A 19,676-nucleotide genomic window follows, 5' to 3' on the forward strand; every position below is an offset into this window, starting at 1 on the left:
TTAATATAGCTTTCTTCACTGAATAATACTCCCCAGAACTTTGTTATGACAAAGACGCATAGACTTGACTCACTCTACCTACGCGTTTACTCTGTAAGAGCAGCGTCCAAATATCTTACTACTATTCATTTGTCTCACTATTTTCTCAAAATGGTTTTCAAAAATGCCTCAATATCCTTTTTGTCAAATTTTGGATGTGCCTGTACAAATCTAATCATCTCCCCACTGGATTCATGTCTAGTATTACTTCCTTCCTCACCCTGCTCAATTATCTCTCCTTTAACCTCCAGGTTTTTAAATGTAAATTCTCTCTCTCCCCATTTCTCTTTCTGCCATTGCTAATTTCTGCATTTCCTATTGCCTCTGAAAAGCTCTCTCTTTGTCTCTTTCCCTTTCCTGGATCTCTAGTTCAAGTTTTGCTGATTCAATTTTAATTCAAATTCCTCACTTTTTGAAATACTCAGGGCTGGATTCTCTGCTGGCGGGTTGTCTGTTGCGCCGGCAGCGCACGCACGCCCGGGGATTTCTCGACGGCGTGGGCTGCCCCCAATTGGAAACTTCATTGGCCGGCTGGCAGGATGGCGGGGGTGCGCATTCCAAATATATAAATGAGTGAAATTCGCTATAATAAATGGCGGCACTGTAGCATAGTGGTTAGCACTGTTGCTTCACAGTGCCAGGGGCCCGGGTTCGATTCCCGGCTGGAGTCATTGTCTGTGCGGAGTCTGCACGTTCTCCCAGTGTCTGCGTGGGTTTCCTCCGGGTGCTCCAGTTTCCTCCCACAAGTCCAAAGATGTACGGGTTAGGTGGATTGGTCACGCTAAATTGTTAGGTGGGGTTGCTGGGTTGCAGGGATAGGGTGGAGGTGTGGGTTTAGGTAGCATGCTCTTTCAGGGGCTGGTGTAGACTCGATGGGCCGAGTGGCCTCCTTTCTTCACTGTAAATTCAATGATTCATTGGGTATGCACTAAAAAGGGGTATCGAAGAGCTAATGCACAGGTGTTGTTTAATAGCAGTATGTGACAACAATAATGGATTCTCAAAATTCCACCTATTGAACATTACGTGCGAGCGGTCCATGAAAAGTATTGTTTAATGTCACAGACATTAGAATTGGAAAGTGCTTAAAGAGGCCACTTGGCAAATCAAGTCTGTGCTCGCTATTTCAAAGCAATCCATTAAATCCCACTTCCAGCTCTTTCCCCAAATCCCTGCAATTTTTCTCTTTGAACTATTTATCCAATTCCCTTTTGAAAGCTGTTTTTGAATCTATATTTACAGTCCTATTATTTTGAATTCCTTTGTCAAAATCTGTGCTCTTTGGTTATGACCTTTGATTGATTGGAAACAAAGGGCGTGATTCTCTGACCCCCACGTTGGGTGGGAGAATCGTGGGAGTGCCGGGCGATTCCCGCCACGCCGCCCTGGCACCCGCAAGCGATTCTCCCACCCCCCCCCCCAAAACGGTGTGTCACGTTTCTCGACAGGCCGCTCGGAGAATCGCCGCTCGCCGTTTCTAACAGGCAAGCGGCGATTCCACGGCCCGGATGAGCCGAACGGCCTGCCCAATCCGAATGGTTCACGCCAGCGCCAACCACACCTGGTCGCTGCCGGCGTGAACAGCGCGCGAACGCTGCGTGTGCGGCCTGTGGGGGGGGGGGGGGGGAGTATCGAGCACCAGGGGGGTGCTCAGTAGGGGTCTGGCCCACGATCGGTGCCCACCGATCGGCGGGCCAGCGTCTCTAAAGGTCACACTCTTTTACCTCCACCACCCCGCAAGATCAATCCTCCATGTCTTGCGGGGCGCCCGCAGGGAGGACAGCAACCTGCGCATGCGCGTGTGTCGTCATTTAAGCACCGCCGGTTGCGTCATTTATGCGGCGCCGCTTTGACGCGGCGCCAAGGCCCGGCGCGCAAAATTGAAGCATCGCCACTCCTAGCCCCCTGGGGGTGGGAGAATAGGGGGCGAGGAGCGGCCTCCGACGCCGGAGTGAAACACTCCGGTTTTCACTCCGGCGTCGGCACTTTGTCTCCCGTTGGGAGAATTTCGCCCAAAATCTCTTTCTGCACTCCATCCGGTCCCTTCATGAATTTAAACACCCCCATCAAACCTCCACTTTATCCTTTGTTGCCCTCAGGAGACCAACCGAGTGTGGAGAAGGACACCTCATTTTTCTCAATCTTCAAAGTATTTTTAGGGTTTCAAAGAGAATTTGGCGGCCAAGTTTGGATTCACATCCACTGTCGCCCATGACCCATCCACTCGTACATTCATTTTTATATCTTGGATCTCTTACAAGGGAGGGGATTGGCCTGAAATAAATGTGGCACAGTTTCTTATCCAGGTTAACATGTTAACCCTGTTAGCTTTTGCAGCCACAGTATTGATATTGCAAGAAGGCATCTTATCTTGCTATTGTGTGGAACGATTTTGTACAAAGTGCTCAACGTTCCACATTTGGTGCACTCTATTGCATCCAGGAATATAGGCTCAGTCCTGGAATGTCTTTATATGTTTTGTTGTTGCTGTAGCTCCGTTTCTAGGAGGTGTGTGATGACCTGTTCAAATGACTGACGCAGCTGTTACCCAAGTTGTGGAGCCACAGCGGGTGGCCTGATGACTGTGAAATTGCATTCAGGGATGGTCCAGGAGCACACTGTCAGATTCAGAGCCAGCAGACAGATGCTGGTGTCTAAGGGCATTTAAAATTACTTCTGACTTGTATTTACCACCACATTGTAGCAAATTCTTCTTAAACTTAACTACCACAGAACCAACGTGGTAACTTAACATTTAAGATGTTAGAACAAAGAACAATGACAATTACAGCACAGGAACAAGCGCTTCGGCCCTCCTGCATCGACCATGCTGCCCATCTGAACTAAAACCCCTACGCTTCCGGGGACCATAACCCTCTATTCCCATCCTATTTGTCAAGACGCCCCTGAAAAGTCACAATCGTATCTGCTTCCGCTACCTTCCCCGGCAGCGAGTTCCAGGCTCCCACCACCCTCTGTGTAAAAAGCCTGTCTCATTGGTGAACCATTAATTGAACGCGAGACGAGTTGCTGTACAAAAGTAGGCTTTAATAAGCTAGATGTTAGCCCTGCGGTCGACTACAGTAAATGGCCGACCACAGGCCATGCTGGGTATTTATACCTCGCCCTGGAGGCAGGGTTAACTCAGCCTCTTGACCAATCGGGGAGCCGTCACATGACTGGTCTCAACCAATCGGTCGAGAGGCACATGACCGACCAGCACCAATGGAAGGCAGCTATGTTAATCATACCACCACACTCGTACATGTCTTTTAAACCTTGTCCCTCACACCTTAAACCAATACTCCCTAGTAATTGACTCTTCCACCCTGGTAAAAAGCTTCTGACTATCCACTCTGTCCATGACCCTCATAATCTTGTTAGCTGTGGCATATTGCCTCAGTGGAAAAACTAGAAAGTCACAGGTTTTCCCTCCACAAAGGAAACTTACGTATGTAATCTAGCCTGACGCACTGAATACCTGAACACATTTACAAGAATCAACCAGTATACTGTTAACATAAAGAATAAAACATTTATCAAACAAAAAAAGTGAACTATGGACAAAAAGTTTGGAAAGATTTCAATACAGATAGCAGAAAATGATTCAAGCTCACACTATTCCTTTTATCGAACAGCCCTTAAGGACACAAAACCACAGTGAAGATTTACCACAGTCCCAACAGCAAGAAACCTTGCTTGGGTTTACTCAGTAGTTTGAAACAATTTGGGCGGGATTCTGTGATCCTGAGGCAAAGTGTTGACGCCGTCGGCAACGCCATCGTGTTTTTCGACAGCGTCAACACGGCCTCAGGATCAGCAATTCTGGCCCTAGGGGGCCAGCACGACACTGAAGCGGTTCACGCCGCTCCAGCTGCTGAACCCGGTGTGAACTGGGTGCCCCAGTATCTGCGCATGCGCAGTGGCACCGGCTCCAACGCGTGCATGTGCAATGACTTCCTTGAACGCACCGGCCCTGACGCAACATGGCGCAGGACTACAGGGGCCAGCGAGGAAGAAAGGAGGCTGCCAGCCAGACACCACTAACCCCTTTGTAATCCATCTCTTCAATAGTTATGAACGTCATTAACAATGCTTGTATTAAAATAGGGCCCCCCCAAGACATCCTGGCACCCAGCTCAAAAAACATTTCAAATGAAATTGGAAACAGTGCACTTTAAAAAAAAATAAATGTAGCGTATCCAATTTATTTTTTTCCAATTCAGGGGCAATTTACCTTGGCGAATCCATCTTCCCTGCTCATCTTTGGGTTGTGGGGGCAAAACCCACGCAGACACGGGGAGAATGTGCAAACTCCACACGGACAGTGACCCAGAGCCGGGATCGAACCTGGGACCTCAGCGCCGTGAGACAACTGTGCTAACCACTTGCACCACCGTGCTGCCCTAAACACGGTTCACTTTTCTTAAAAGCCAAATACAAAATATAAATTGAGATTTTGCGGTGTGCTAACTGGTTGCTGTGTTTTTCACATTCCAACAGTTCAAATGTATTTCATTGAATGTCCAATTTCCATGAAAGACATTGCATCCTCTTTGTTTTAAATATCAATGATGCTTTAAATTCGCTCCGAGCTCGATCACACCACTATCTCCATCCACATTTCCACCGTCTCTAAATTGTCACACTCCTTTGTCCATCATCCAATATTAGATGAGGAGAGATTTTCTCCAGCTAATATTGGGCGGACCAAAGCTCTGCCTCAAACTCTGTATCCTGAGCTGCTGATTCCATCACTGTACCTGGCAATTGTCTGAACCCGAGCCAGACTCTTCTCAATCTTGGGTGTCAGATTTGTCCTGAGCTGAAGTTCTGACCACATATCATGGCCAAGAACGCCTCTATCCACCTGCTGAATGTTGTCCTACTCTCCCCAGCTCAGCTGAACTGCTGCTGAAACTTCATCTATGCCTTTCTTACCTCTCGTCCTGCCTGGCCTTCCACATTCTACCTCCTGTGAACTGGAGGTCGTCCAGGTTCCAGCAGCCCATGCCCTAACCCATACCATCTCAAGGTGAATCGCCCTCATGCTTGCTGAGTTACACTGGCTCCCAGTTGAGCAACACTAATTTTAAAAGTCTGATTTTTTTGCCCTGCCCCTCTCTATCTCTGAAATCCCTTCAAATCCTACAACTCGCCATGAAAAAATGAAAAAAATGAAAATCGCTTTATTGTCACAAGTAGGCTTCAATGAAGTTACTGTGAAAAGCCCCTAGTCGCCACATTCCGGCACCTGTCCGGAGAGGCTGGTACGGAAATCGAACCGTGCTGCTGGCCTGCTTGGTCTGCTTTAAAAGCCAGCGATTTAGCTGAGTGAGCTAAACCAGCCCCTAATGCTACCTACAGTCTATAATTCTGATCTTCAGAGCAATCCCCAACTTTAATCACTCCACCACTGATATAATGAGACAATGCAAGGCACTTCACAGTAGCTATATAACAAAATGTGTTACATCGCCGCACAAGGAGATATCAGGTCTGACAGGTCAACAGGGTAGATTTTAAGAAGGGCCATAAAGGATGAAATGGAGGCAGAGGGCTGGAGCAGCATAGGGAGAGAATTCCAGATCTTCAAGTCGAGGCTCAAGTTTGGTAAGTGAAATGCCATGCAACATTTAATTACATTAAAGGCACTACAAAAATGCAAGTTTCTGCTGTTTTTTGTCTTGGTGAATCCCCCCAAACTTTACTTTATAATTCTCATCAATAGGGTTTGTGAGAGGACCAATGGGTTAAGAAGTAGAAAGGTATGCGTGATCTGCTTTGTCGTCGGAACAGCTTTGGGGCTTTCTGCCACTGTTTTAGACCATGGCAATATTCCAGATTGTGTAGCAAATCCTTATCCCTGAAAAGTACATTGTCAATTTTATATTGATAAAATTGGAGGAAGGACTAAGGAGGGATACCAGCAGTAGGAGCAATGTGTAAAGATCTGGTGGGCAAGTGACTATACAAGGGTAGCCACTGAACAGCACCTTTATGCAACTCTGCATTTCCAAGTCCAGCCAAACCTAATGAAAGACCAACTATTTTCACCTTTCGAAAATTTCCCTGAAATTCAGTGTTAGTGCACATAGAGATGAGAGCAGCTCCTGTCCATGTTGGCAGATATTTCGAAAGGTGTTTAAGTGTGAACTGGGGCGGCATCCGGCACAGTGGTTGGCACTGCTGTCTCACGGTGTCGAGAATCTGGGTTTGATACCAGCCCGGTTCATTGTCCATGTGGAGTTTCTCCATTCTCCCCGTGTCTGCGTGGATCTCACCCCCACAACCCAACGATGTGCAGGTTAGGTGGATTGGCCACGCTAAATTGCCCCTTAATTGGAAGAAAAACCTGAATTGGGTACTTGGGGGAAAAAAAACTGTGAATCAAAGTGTGTTCATGGGAGTTCAAACAGGCGTTCAGCAAAGATAACTTTAGAACATAGAGCAGTACAGCACAGAACAGGCCCTTCGGTCCTCAATGTTGTGCCGAGCCATGATCACCCTACTCAAACCCACGTATCCACCCTATACCCGTAACCCAACAACCCCCCCCCCCCCTAACCTTACTTTTATTAGGACACTACGGGCAATTTAGCACGGCCAATCCACCTAACCCGCACATCTTTGGACTGTGAGAGGAAACCGGAGCACCCGGAGGAAACCCACGCACACAGGGGGAGGACGTGCAGACTCCACACAGACAGTGACCCAGCCGGGAATCGAACCTGGGACCCTGGAGCTGTGAAGCATTTATGCTAACCACCATGCTACCCTGCTGCCCCAAGTTTGTGGACTTTGTGGACAGTTATTGAAACGAATGGGTGAAGGGAAGGTAGAGTAGCACACACAAAGTATTTTGCAAACGCTATCTGTGCTTAAAAAAAAATCCTGATGAGAAAAATGCATTCCATTGAGGCAAGCAGATTTTGCATTTTAACAGCAGGAGGAACATTTTGTTCAATTTATTTTGCCACCCGTTGCACATATCACACTAGATACATAAAAATAAATTACTTTTGCGATTTCTTGTTGTGCAATATTGAAACATTTTACATCAGTGACAAGGAAGTTCACATATTGAAGTTTTCAATAATGTACTTGGGTAACACAGAACAATATCTTGCCTCACTTATGGTAACAGGATTGGTAACGACAAGACATTCAATATTAGGGAAGGCAGTAATGCTTCAGCTAAAGAGAGCCTCGGACAGTCCTCGTTAGAATACTGTGTTCAGTTTTGGACCCAGACCCCCCCTCAATTTCTGCTGAATTCCCTTTTGGATTTATTGTTGGTGATCTTATATTTATTGCCTGTAGTTTGGTCTCCCTCACAAGATGGTACAGGGTGCTATGCTGACAGACATAGCAGTCTCTGTGGCGAGTACTTCAATTTGTTTGCTTTGATATTAATTGCAGCTGGGAGCGGCGGCGGCGTCATCAAACCCGCCAAGCAGTCAACGGCATGAAAGTTTTCTCATAGACAGCCACCCAAGAAGTGAAGACCACTAATAATTAAATTATGTTTTTAAAAATTAGTACTCAAAGCAAAATTAAGAATAACATTAAAAGACACTGGAGTTAAAATTGAAATATGATCAACAAACTGATAAAAAAAAAACATTTATAATAAAATTCTAGTTTCGAAAATCTAGTATCGAGCTAAATTGGAGACATTTGCGAAACTCCATGCGAGGGATTCTCCAACCCCCCGCCGGATCGGAGAATCACCGGGGGGGGGGGGGGGGGGCGGTGTGAACGCCGCTCCGACGGCAGCTGCCAAATCTTCCGGTGCCGGTTTTTTGCCGGGGGCGGGGATCGTGCCGGTCGGGGGCCGTTGGCAGTTGCCCATCCCAGTGATTCTCCGGTCTCCAATAGGCTGAGCGGCCGCCCGTTTTCGCCAGTCCCACCGACATGAATTACACAAGGTCTGTAACGGCGGGACCTGTCTCTGATGGCGGAGTGCGGAGTTCTCGGGGGAGGGGGGGGGTGGGGGGAGGATCTGGTCCCGGGGCCCCATGGGGGCCACCGATCTGCGGGCTGGCCTGTGCCGTGGGGGGCACTCTTTCCTTCCGCGCCGGTCTGTGTAAAACTCCGCCATGGCCGGCAAGGAGAATAAAACCCCTGTGCATGCGCAGGAATCACAGCAGCGGTTCTGGGAACACGTTGTTGCTCCTGCGCATGCGCCAACACGCGCCAGCCGGCGGAGGCCCTTCGGTGCCAGTTGGCGCGGCACCAATCACTCCAGCTCTGTCCTAGCCCCCGAAGGAGCGGAGGATTCCGCACCTTCCGGGTGGCCCGACGCCGGAGTGGTTCACGCCATTCTTTGGCACCAGTACGGTCCGCCCCGCCGGATACCGGAGAATCCCAGCCCACGTTTTTCATATGATCGATTCGTTTTGCAGTAGCTAATACTCAGATCACAATTAAAAACCCAGTTATAACTCACTGAACAAGGTTTAACTCTTTTTGAGGCTTCTAACAGTGATAACTGAACAGGAAAGGGCAAGGTTAATCGATTCTTTGATTGCTGACATTGAGCAGTGAGTGACAGACTACAACTTTACCACTCCTGCGACAATCTTTTTTTAAATTCGACCATGGCATGTGGGCGTTGATGGCTGGCTAGCATTTATTGCCCATCCCTAATTGCCCTTGAGAGTCAATCACATTTCTGGAGTCACATATAGGCCAGACCAGGTAAGGATGGCCGATTTCTTTCCCTAAAAGGACAATAGTTAACCAGATGGGTTTTTATGACAATCAACAATGGTTTCAATATCATAGATATCATAGAATTTGCAGTGCAGAAGGAGGCCATTCGGCCCATCAAGTCTGCACCGGTCCTTGGAAAGAGCACCCTACCCAAGGTCAACACCTTCACCTTATCCCCATAACCCAGTAACCCCACCCAACACTAAGGCCAATTTTGGACACTAAGGGCAATTTATCATGGCCAATCCACCTAACCTGCACATCTTTGGACTGTGGGAGGAAACCGGAGCACCCGGAGGAAACTCACGCACACACGGGGAGGATGTGGAGACGCCACACAGACAGTGACCCAAGCTGGAATCGAACCTGGGACCCTGGAGTTGTGAAGCAATTGTGCTATCCACAAGGCTACCGTGCTGCCCCTAAGTCTAATATCATCATTAGACTTTTAATTTCATTTGAGTTTGTGCTAAATTCCTTCTAGAAGGGTAATGATAGTGAATATTTACAGCTCACTGTCAAAAAACCCGCAAACTCTGGACCATCGGGTTATTGCCCTTAACAGCTAACCCAGCATTTCAAGCGACTCGTTTCACTGAGGATCCCAAACAAGGGGCGGCATTCTCCCCTACCCGGCGTGATGGAAGGTGCCGGAGTAGGGGAGTGGCGCCAACCACTCAAGGGTCGCGCCTCCCCAAAGCTGGCCGCTGACGTCACTGCCGGGCATGCGCGATGCGGGGTTCTCTTCCGCTTCCGCCATGGCGGAGGCCGTGGCGGCGCGGAAGGAGAAAGAGTGCAGCCAGGGCACTGGCCCGCAGTCTGAGCGGGGGGCCCTGATCGCGGGCCAGGCCACCGTGGGGGCACCCCCCGGGGTCCGATCGCCCCCCGCCCCCCCCCAGGACCCTCGGCGGCGGGAGAGGCCTCCCAGCGGCGGGACCTCGGCCCATCCGGGCCGGAGAATCGCTGCAGGGGCCTCTCCGATCGGCGGGGCGAGATTCCTGCCCCGCCACTTCCCAGGTGGCGGAGAATCTCCGACCCTGCGTGGGCGGGACTTTATGCGCCCCCAGGCGATTCTCCGACCCTGTGTGGGGTTGGAGAATTTTGCCCAAGTTTTGGAGTGAATTTCTGTCACCACTGCACCATAGCTGATTTGACAAAGTGGGTCACATATCCCTTATCCAGCCCATCTGATTTTTCACTCATTGGTGAGTTGATGACTGGATTTTAAGCTTACCCTATATAATGGTGTAACTCTGGAGTAGGTAGCGTGGTATAAAGGTTCTGGTACGCACAGAGTTAATGTGATTAGCTATAGGGAGAGGTTGGATGAACCCAGTTTGTTCTCACTGGAATGACAGAGGTTAGAACATAGAACAGTACAGCACAGAACAGGCCCTTCGGCCCTCGATGTTGTGCCGAGCAATGATCACCCTACTCAAACCCACGTATCCACCCTATACCCGTAACCCAACAACCCCCCCCCCCCAACCTTACTTTTAAGGACACTACGGGCTGCTCACAAGATGTGTGAGGGAAGGTTTTTATACAGAGGGTAGTGGGTGCCTGGAACTCGCTGCCGGAGGAGGTGGTGGAAGCAAGTATGATAATGACTTTTGAACGGAGTCTTGACAAATATATGAATAGGATCGGAATAGAGTGATGTGGACCCCTTAAGTGTAGAAGGTTTTTGGTTCGATGCGTAGCATGTTCAGCGTAGGCTTGGAGGGCCGAAGGGCCTGTTCCTGTGCTGTACTTTTCTTTGTTCTTACTGCCCATATAGTGATCTAGGAAGGCACATGAACCAGACTCAGTACGAGTTTGATGTTGAACTGTGTTAAGATATAGACGTGGAGCTCGCATCTTGTCTGTACCCTTTAATGTGCACATTAGTTAGATGTAGCCCATAAAGACTTAGGATGGGAATTTTCTCTACCCATTGACAGGACTTTTGAGTCCCGCTGAAGGTGACCCCCGCAGCTGTGGCAGATTCCCGGGAAGGCGGGGGGGGGGGGGGGGGGGGGGCAGGAGGGTGAGCCATACAAAATGCCAGAGACGTTGGCGAGACAGGAAGATCCAGCTAATAGCAAGCCACCGCCGCCGCCAGAAAACACGCCATACGTGGGTTGGAAAATCCCAGCCTTGGTGTTAACCAGCAGAAGATGAATTTGACACTAGCAACAGAGAGACAGCCGAAGTTCAAAACCCAACCATCGCAATTCTCAAATTGATTGCAGCAAAGTTGATCGTTTAATTAATTCACCCCTGCCAATTCTGGCCTTTTTCTTTAATGGGATGTTGGTATCATGGCAAGGCCCTCATTTGTTCCCCTCCCCTAATTGCTCATTGAACTGAGTGTCAGGTATCAGTCAATCACATCGCTGTGGATCTGCAGTCACATGTAGGCCAGACCAGGTAAGGATGGCAGACTTCCTTCCCTAAAAAGGACAAAATATGCATTTTTAGCAAAACTGACGATAGTTTTCCATTAGTTTTTTTTTAAATTTCAGAATTTAAATTCTACCTGCAGTCTTGATGGGATTTGAACCCATGTCCACAGACTATTAGCCTGGGCTTTTGGATTACTAGTGTCTTAACGTTACCCCACTGGCCCCTCCTACACGTGACTGCAGTACATTCTTAAACAGTTATTGCCCCTCAAGGCACCTGACAATGGGAAAATAATCTTTGCATGGTCAATGTTGCCCACACGTCATGAACATTTCAAAAGAAAATGAAAAAGAATGGGCTTTTAAAAAATTATAGAGTATTTGGCATGAGTGTAATTAAAACCCAGGGACTCTATGTTGCATAACAGATTGCGATTGGAAGTCAAAACGGATCCCTGTTGTCAGTTGTTCAATCTTGGCTGGAACCAGAGGGCTAGCCATGATTTGGAAAGCAAATATTATGACTGTTTTGCAAGTCAGGTGCGACATCATGTTCTTCAGAGGGAGACAAATGGGCTTGAAGAAGATGTGAGCTCTTTGTCGCTTTTGGAATGGTTATTGATTGGCATTCATTAGTGTTCTGGTTGCCAGTTTTGTCAGTTCCTCCCGGCGGTGAAACAATTTGATCTCGCTCTATTTTCTCATTCTGATGCTTGGCATTATTATTATTGGTAAGTTTAGCAGAAAATGGACACAAGATTTTTATTCATCGGACTGAGTAATGTGGTAATCTTTTAACTCACGAGCAATGAGGAATTATTTGCAGCATTCTTGGTTCTGCAAATTACCGTGTCATAAGCAGATGAATTGCAGATGAATAAGCAGGTGAATATGGATTACTTCTGTAAACAGTATATGAGGAGTTTCTCTGCGATGAGAGAAAAATTGCTTTAAAAACTGTTCCAGAGAAAAAGAAAGGTGAGCAGCAACAATTTGAATTTTTAACAGCACCTCTAACTTTGCAAAAACAAAGGGCAGCACGGTGACGCTGCCTCGCAGCGCTGAGGTCCCAGGTTCGATCCTGGCTCCGGGTCACTGTCTGTGTGGTGTTTGCACATTCTCCCCGTGTTTGCATGGGTTTCGCCCCCCCCCCCCCCCCCAACAACCCAAAGGTGTGCAGACTAGGTTGATTGGCCATGCTAAATTGCCCCTTAATTGGAAAAAATGAATTGGGTACTCTAAATATATAAAAGAAAACTTAGTAAAAACACCCCGAGGTGCTTCACAGAAGCATTGTCAACCAAAATTTGACACCAATGGCTGAACATTCATTTGGTTGCAGAGGCATGAATGGCCACAATTTTTTTTTTTATGAAGGAAATCCCACTTCCCTCCAGATGCCCGACCCCGCACAACTTTTCTCTGACTTTATAGCAGGTTGGCAATGCCTCGTGTGCAGAAACATGCAACCGTCCCCACGGAAGTTGGGTTCCACATTTTAAATGGGGAGGGTGCAAAAATCAGATTTCCTCTCGTACCCATTTTCGTCTGGTGGACCGGAGTTTTGGAAACCACCTTAGTAGCACGGCAAGTTTGAGATCTTGAAGAAAATGGAAAGCCTACTGAAGAGTCTGAAACATTCTGAAAGTTAAGTGTGAAATTTTTGACACCTTCAACTGTCATTATTAGGTGCTGTTTTGTACTGTAGATATGTTCTTAATCCAGTGATTCCTCATTTGGTTTGACCTGCAAAGGTACATTGACCCATACATTGACCAGTATTTTGTAATAATTCACATGCAGGACAGTACTTACCATAATCATAGAATTTACAGTGCAGAAGGAGGCCATTCGGCCCATCGAGTCTGCACCGGCTCTTGGAAAGAGCACCCTACCCAAGCCCACACCTCCACCCTATCCCCATAACCCAGTAACCCCACCCAACGCTAAGGGCAATTTTGGACACTAAGAGCAATTTAGCATGGCCATTCCAACTAAACTGCACGTCTTTGGACTGTGGGAGGAAACCGGAACACCCGGAGGAAACCCACGCACACACGGGGAGAATGTGCAGACAGTGACCCAAGCCGGGAATCGAACCTGGAACCCTGGAGCTGTGAAGCAATTGTGCTAACCACTATGCTACCATGCTGCCCTATAATGAATTGCAAAATGTTTTAAAACGTCCTCTGCTCTCATTTTTTGTGCCCTGATTTAATTATTGGCAGATCTGGCTGTTTTAAAAAAAAACCTGCCTCCAAAAGGTAAAAAAAAAAATGCCTGCTGCCCCTTCATGGATTGACAGACATTCTGGTTTGAAATTGAAATGGCTATTTGATCTGTCATTGGATCCAGAAGCTTTTGTTATGATGGCTATTCCATTATGAATTTTTGGCTGGGTTTCAAAAGCTTCAGCTCAGCACATGTTCTTACTGATTCAAGAATCTTTGAAACTTCTACACGCCTACAATAACTCACAGTGGTCAAGTGGGAAGCACGGTAGCACAGTGGTTAGCACTGTTGCTTCATAGTGCCAGGGTCCCAGGTTCGATTCCCGGCTTGGGTCACTGTCTGTGCGGAGTCTGCATGTTCTCCCAGTGTCCGTGTGGGTTTCCTCCAGTTTGTTCCCACAAGTCCCGAAAGAGGTGCTGCTAGGTGAATTGGGCATTCTAATTTCTCTCTCAGCGTACCCGAACAGGCACCAGAATGTGGCGACTGGGGGTTTTTCACAGTAACTTCATTGCAGTGTTGGTGTAACCCTACTTGTGACAATAAACATTATTATTATTATTTCCAGCCCCATCATGGTGGATCCCCCAGGAGATATTAGATAGGTGTTATAACATGCCCAGATCCTATTGGCTGGGGACAATTGGTTACCCCATGTTTCTTGAGGGATATGAGCTCCCCAATGAGAGGGGGTGGAGCAATCATTAGCAGTACAGCTGTACAAATAGAGCTGGCCAGTGTGGTACCGGCTGGAGAGGGAACCAGGAGTGAACTACTGGCCCTGTGTACATATTCGTGTAAATAAAGTTATTTTCTGCTTGACTCTACAAACTCGTGCTGGATTCTTTGTGGGCCTCACAAAAGTGGGCCAATCAAAAGTCCATTGGCTTTCAGCAGGACGAGTTGATCCTGTTGGTGGGCGGGGCCAAAACAATCCCCATTCCGTCTTTGCCGTGGTTTCTTGTTTGTTTGCAAACTTCATTGGCATTTAACGGGTTACAACTTTATTATCCCAATTTTTTTACTCCTGTATCAATGATAAGTCAGTTTGAATTCAAGGTTTTCTTCGATTGTTCTAGGTCCAATAATTTTAAAATAATTGTATGCCATGAATACTGGGTGAGTGGCTATGAGTAAGTGGCTATGGGAGAATGTGGGTATCTGAGGGGATGTCGGGTATCATTGAGGCAATCTGAGAGGTTATGGAGTTGCATATAATAATGTGAGGGGGAATGGGTGGCATCAAAGAATGAGAGGTGCCATGCAGTGTCATGGGGCTGAGTGGGGCTGGTTTAGCACAGTGGGCTAAACAGCTGGCTTGTAATGCCGAATGTGGCGACTAGGGGCTTTGCACAGTAACTTCGTTGAAGCCTACTTGTGACAGCGATTATTATTATTGGGGCGCATGAGGCTGAGGGAACCTTGAAATGATATTGAGAGCCAGACTGCTGTGTTAGAAAACCCAGACGGGCCTCCTAACCAGCATACTTCATCATCCACACTCCTCACAGTACAACATCAGGGGTCAGTTGGCTGGTTTATGATGCAGAGTGTTGCCAACAGCGCAGGTTCAATTCCTGTACCAGCTGAGGTTATCCATGATCGCCTCGCCTCGCCTTCTCAACCATGCTCCTTGCCTGAGATGTGGTAACGCACCACAGGTTAATTCACCACAAATCAGTTACTTTTCGTTTTTCATTACATCATGGTTAGCAAAATGCACTGTGAACCCGACCCCTGTGTGAAAAGTCACGCATGAATCGAATGTGCATTTTGTGAGCTGCAAATGTGCACAGTTTGGGATTTCCTGAGCCCAGACAAAAGTTTGACCCTTGGTCTTAGATATAAGATTCATTGTCATGTATAAATTATTTCAAGCACTTGCCCCACCCTATGGGCACAATTCAGTGACCCCATTGCACCAGACACGGAGACGGGAGCAACCGGTGAATCACACGAGAATCCCAAATCGGGCTCCATACCAGCCGCAGGGCCGATCATGACCAACCCAACTTCCACCGCCCGGCAAGATCCAGATCTGCATATTTAAATGAGCCTGATGGCTCCTTTAAATACCCGGACGCTGGATCCACCGAGCGCCCGGCACACTATGGTGACGCCTGGGAGACCTCGCCAGAGCGCCGATTAGTACTGGTCCACACAAACATAGACCAGGATAATGGCACCTGGGTGGTCTCCAGGCCATTGGAGCCCCACAGCTGGTCAGGGACAGGTTCTAGAGGTAAGGGTCAATAAAGCAGGCGGTGTCTGAAAAGTGTGGGGCAAGGGAAAGATCAGGGCTGCCAATCAAGCTCACCAGCAGATCACTCTTAAGTGTAGCCTCGCCAGAAATGCCCAAGGCCAAAAAAAGGGCAAAGTACCATTGAATAGTGGGGCGTTTCTCGGCACTGCAGGCACCAAGAAACACCCCGCTAACCACACCCGACAGTTGTTTAAATCCTCTGAATTGCACCCTATAGCTCCAATGCCTTCCGGCCTTATTACCAAGCCACCAGCCAGATTCCCGTCAACTTCAATTGTGATGGAAGATTCAATATTTTAGAATTTAGAATTTAGAACAGTACAGCACAGAACAGGCCCTTCGGCCCTCGATGTTGTGCCGAGCAATGATCACCCTACTCAAACTCACATATCCACCCTATACCCGTAACCCAACAACTCCCCCTTAACCTTACTTTTTAGGACACTACGGGCAATTTATCATGGCCAATCCACCTAACCCGCACATCTTTGGACTGTGGGAGGAAACCGGAGCACCCGGAGGAAACCCACGCACACACGGGGAGGACGTGCAGACTCCGCACAGACAGTGACCCAGCCGGGAACCGAACCTGGGACCCTGGAGCTGTGAAGCATTGATGCTAACCACTATGCTACCGTGCTGCCCTATTTTGGTGAACAGACAGGCATTTCTGCAGCCATAAATGCAATGCCACAAAGTTATGTTGCCTCCCTGATGCCAGGGTCAAACTTGTCACAGAATAGCTGCAGGATATTCCTATGGGAGACAGTGAACCAGCAGAGGTCCACATTGGTACCAACAGCTGTGGTAGAAAGCGGGATGAAGTCCTGAAAGCAGATCTGAGAGCCAGGAAGGAGATTAAATAACAGGACCTCAAAGGCAGTAATCTCATCCTGCTATGCTCACTATAACGTGTGCTGGGAATTTTTTGATTGCCCACCACATGGACTGCAGCGTTTCAAGAAGGCAGCTCACCATAGCTTTCTCAAGAACAACTAGAGATGGTTATGAATGCTGGCTTCGCCAACGAAACCCACAACCCTTGCAAGGATTTTTTTTTTAAAACTCCCAGGGCCAGATGTGATGTGAGTACAGAATTAAGAAGAGAGAGCAAACTAATGCATGGTTGGAGAGATGGTGCAAGAAAGATTTTAGATTTCCGAGACTTTGGGGCCAGTTCCGAGGCAGGTGGCACCTGTATAAAGGAGATAGTTTACACCTTTGCAGGATAGAACATAGAACATAGAACACTACAGCGCAGTACGGGCCCTTCGGCCCTCGATGTTGCGCCGACCTGTGAAACCATCTGAAGCCTATCTGACCTACACTATTCCATTTTCATCCATATGTCTATCCAGTGACCACTTAAATGCCCTTAAAGTTGGCGAGTCTACTACTGTTGCAGGCAGGGCGTTCCACACCCCTACTACTCTCTGAGTAAAGAAACTGCCTCTGACATCTGTCCTTTATCTACCACCCCTCAATTTAAAGCTATGTCCCCTCGTGTTGGTCATCACCATCCGAGGAAAAAGACTCTCACTGTCCACCCTATCTAACTCTGTGACTATCTTATCTGTCTCTATTAAGTCACCTCTCAGCCTTCTCCTCTCTAACGAAAACAACCTCAAGTCCCTGAGCCTTTCCTCGTAAGACCTTCCCTCCATACCAGGCAACATCCCAGTAAATCTCCTCTGAACCCTTTCCAAAGCTTCCACATCCTTCCTATAATGTGGTGACCAGAACTGCACACAGTACTCCAGGTGCGGCCGCACCAGAGTTATGTACAGCTGCAGCATGACCTTGTGGCTCCGAAACTCAATCCCCCTGCTGATAAAGGCTAGCACACCATATGCCTTCTTAACAGCCCTATTAACCTGGGTGGCAACTTTCAGGGATTTATGTACCTGGATGCCGAGATCTCTCTGTTCATCTACACTACCAAGAATCTTGCCATTAGCCCAGTACTCTGCATTCCTGTTACTCCTTCCAAAGTGAACCACCTCACACTTTTCCGCATTAAACTCCATCTGCCACCTCTCGGCCCAGCTCTGCAGTTTATCTATGTCCCTCTGTATCCTATAACATCCTTCAGCACTATCCACAACTCCACCGACCTTCGTGTCATCTGCAAATTTACTAACCCATCCTTCTACACCCTCTTCCAGGTCATTTATAAAAATGACAAACAGCAGTGGCCCCAAAACAGATCCTTGCGGTATACCACTAGTAACTGAACTCCAGGATGAACATTTGCCATCAACCACCACCCTCTGTCTTCTTTCAGCTAGCCAATTACTGATCCAAACCGCTAAATCACCTTCAATCCCATACTTCCTTATTTTCTGCAATAGCCTACCGTGGGGAACCTTATCAAACGCCTTACTGAAATCCATTTACACCACATCAACCGCTTTACACTGATCCACCTGTTTGGTCACCTTCTCAAAAAACTCAATAAGGTTTGTGAGGCCTTCACAAAACCGTGTTGACTATCGCTAATCAACTTGTTCTTTTCAAGATGATTATAAACCCTATCTCTTATAACCTTTTCCAACATTTTACCCACAACCGAAGTAAGGCTCACAGGTCTATAATTACCAGGGTTGTCTCTACTCCCCTTCTTGAACAAGGGGGCAACATTTGCTATCCTCCAGTCTTCCGGCACTATTCCTGTCGACAAGGATCTAGATCAATATCCTCACAGGGCATTTTGTTAGTGCTGATGGGGATGGTTTAAACTAGCTTGAAAGGAGGCTGGCAAACCGAGAGGAAATTCAGATAGGAGAGACACAAAAAGTAGTCAGCAAAATTGAAAGAGCGGAAACAAAGGTTGGCATCAAATACAGTCAAAATGTGGAAAAATGTTAAATAGGCAAAATTATGGGCACTGCACCTGAATGCATGCAGCATTTGCTACAAGGTAGATGAATGGAAGTAAACAGAAAGGATCTAAGCATTAAGACATGGCTGCAGGGTGACCACTTGAATTATCAAGTGTATCTGACATTTAGCAAGAAGAAGCTAAAAGGAAAAGAAGGTGGGTAGCACATTTAACAAAGATTGAGGTCTGGAATTAGTGAGTGACGAGCTTAGATCAGAAGTCAAGATGTAGAATCAGTTTCGCTAGAGCTAAGCAACAGCAAGGAGCAGCAAACATGGGTGGCACAGTGGCACAATAATTAGCACTGCTGCCTCACAGCGGTCGTCTCGGGTTCAATTCCGGCCTTGGGTGGAATTTGCATGTTCTGCGTGTGTTTCCTCTGGGTACTCCTGTTTCCTAACACAGTCCAAGGATAATAATAATGTTTATTACTATCACTAGTAGGCTTACATAAACACGGCAATGAAGTTACTGTGAAAATTTCCTAGTCACCACACTATTGTCCCTGCTAAGGGAGAATTCAGAATGTCCAATTCACATAATAAGCACATCTTTCAGGATTTGTGGGAGGAAATCTGTGCCACCCTGTGCAGGTTCTGTGCAGGTTAGGTGGATTGGCCTTGCTAAATTGCCCCTTAATGTCCAAAGATTAGATTAGGTACGGTTATAGGATTACAGGGATAGTGTGGCGATTCGGCCTGGATAGGGTTCTCTTCCGGAGGGTCGGTGCAGACTCGTTGGGCCGAATGGCCTCCTTCTGCACTGTAGAGAATCTATGATTCTACGATTGGTGGGAGTTGTTTATAGGCCACCAAACAGTAGCTGAAATGCAAGGCTTGGTATAAATCATGAAATTAGATTTGCATGTAACACATAAACACGGATACTTCAATCTACATATAGACTGGATAATTAGCAGTAATGTTGTGGAAGATTAATTCCTGTAATATGAAAGTAAGCTGGCAAGAAACATAAAAATGCACTGTAAAAGATTCTATCGGTATGTAAAAAGGAAATGATTAGCAAAGACAAATGTGGGCCCACTACAGGCAGAGACAGGAGAGTTTATAACAGTAAATAAATAAATTTTGGAGAAACTGAACAAAAACTTTGTGCCTCTTTTCATGGATGAAGATACAAAAAACCTTTTCAGAAATAA

The 19,676-nt window shown here is 47.3% G+C and overlaps 1 protein-coding gene across 18 annotated transcripts in view; it reads left to right on the plus strand.

Annotated features, from left to right (window-relative positions):
- eys (eyes shut homolog) overlaps positions 1–19,676 on the plus strand; it is a 3,376,609-nt gene that overhangs the window by 1,356,688 nt on the left and 2,000,245 nt on the right. The window lies entirely within an intron of this gene.

The sequence above is a fragment of the Scyliorhinus canicula genome, chromosome 6 (genome assembly GCF_902713615.1).
Source record: "Scyliorhinus canicula chromosome 6, sScyCan1.1, whole genome shotgun sequence".
In the NCBI taxonomy this organism is placed as follows: domain Eukaryota; kingdom Metazoa; phylum Chordata; class Chondrichthyes; order Carcharhiniformes; family Scyliorhinidae; genus Scyliorhinus; species Scyliorhinus canicula.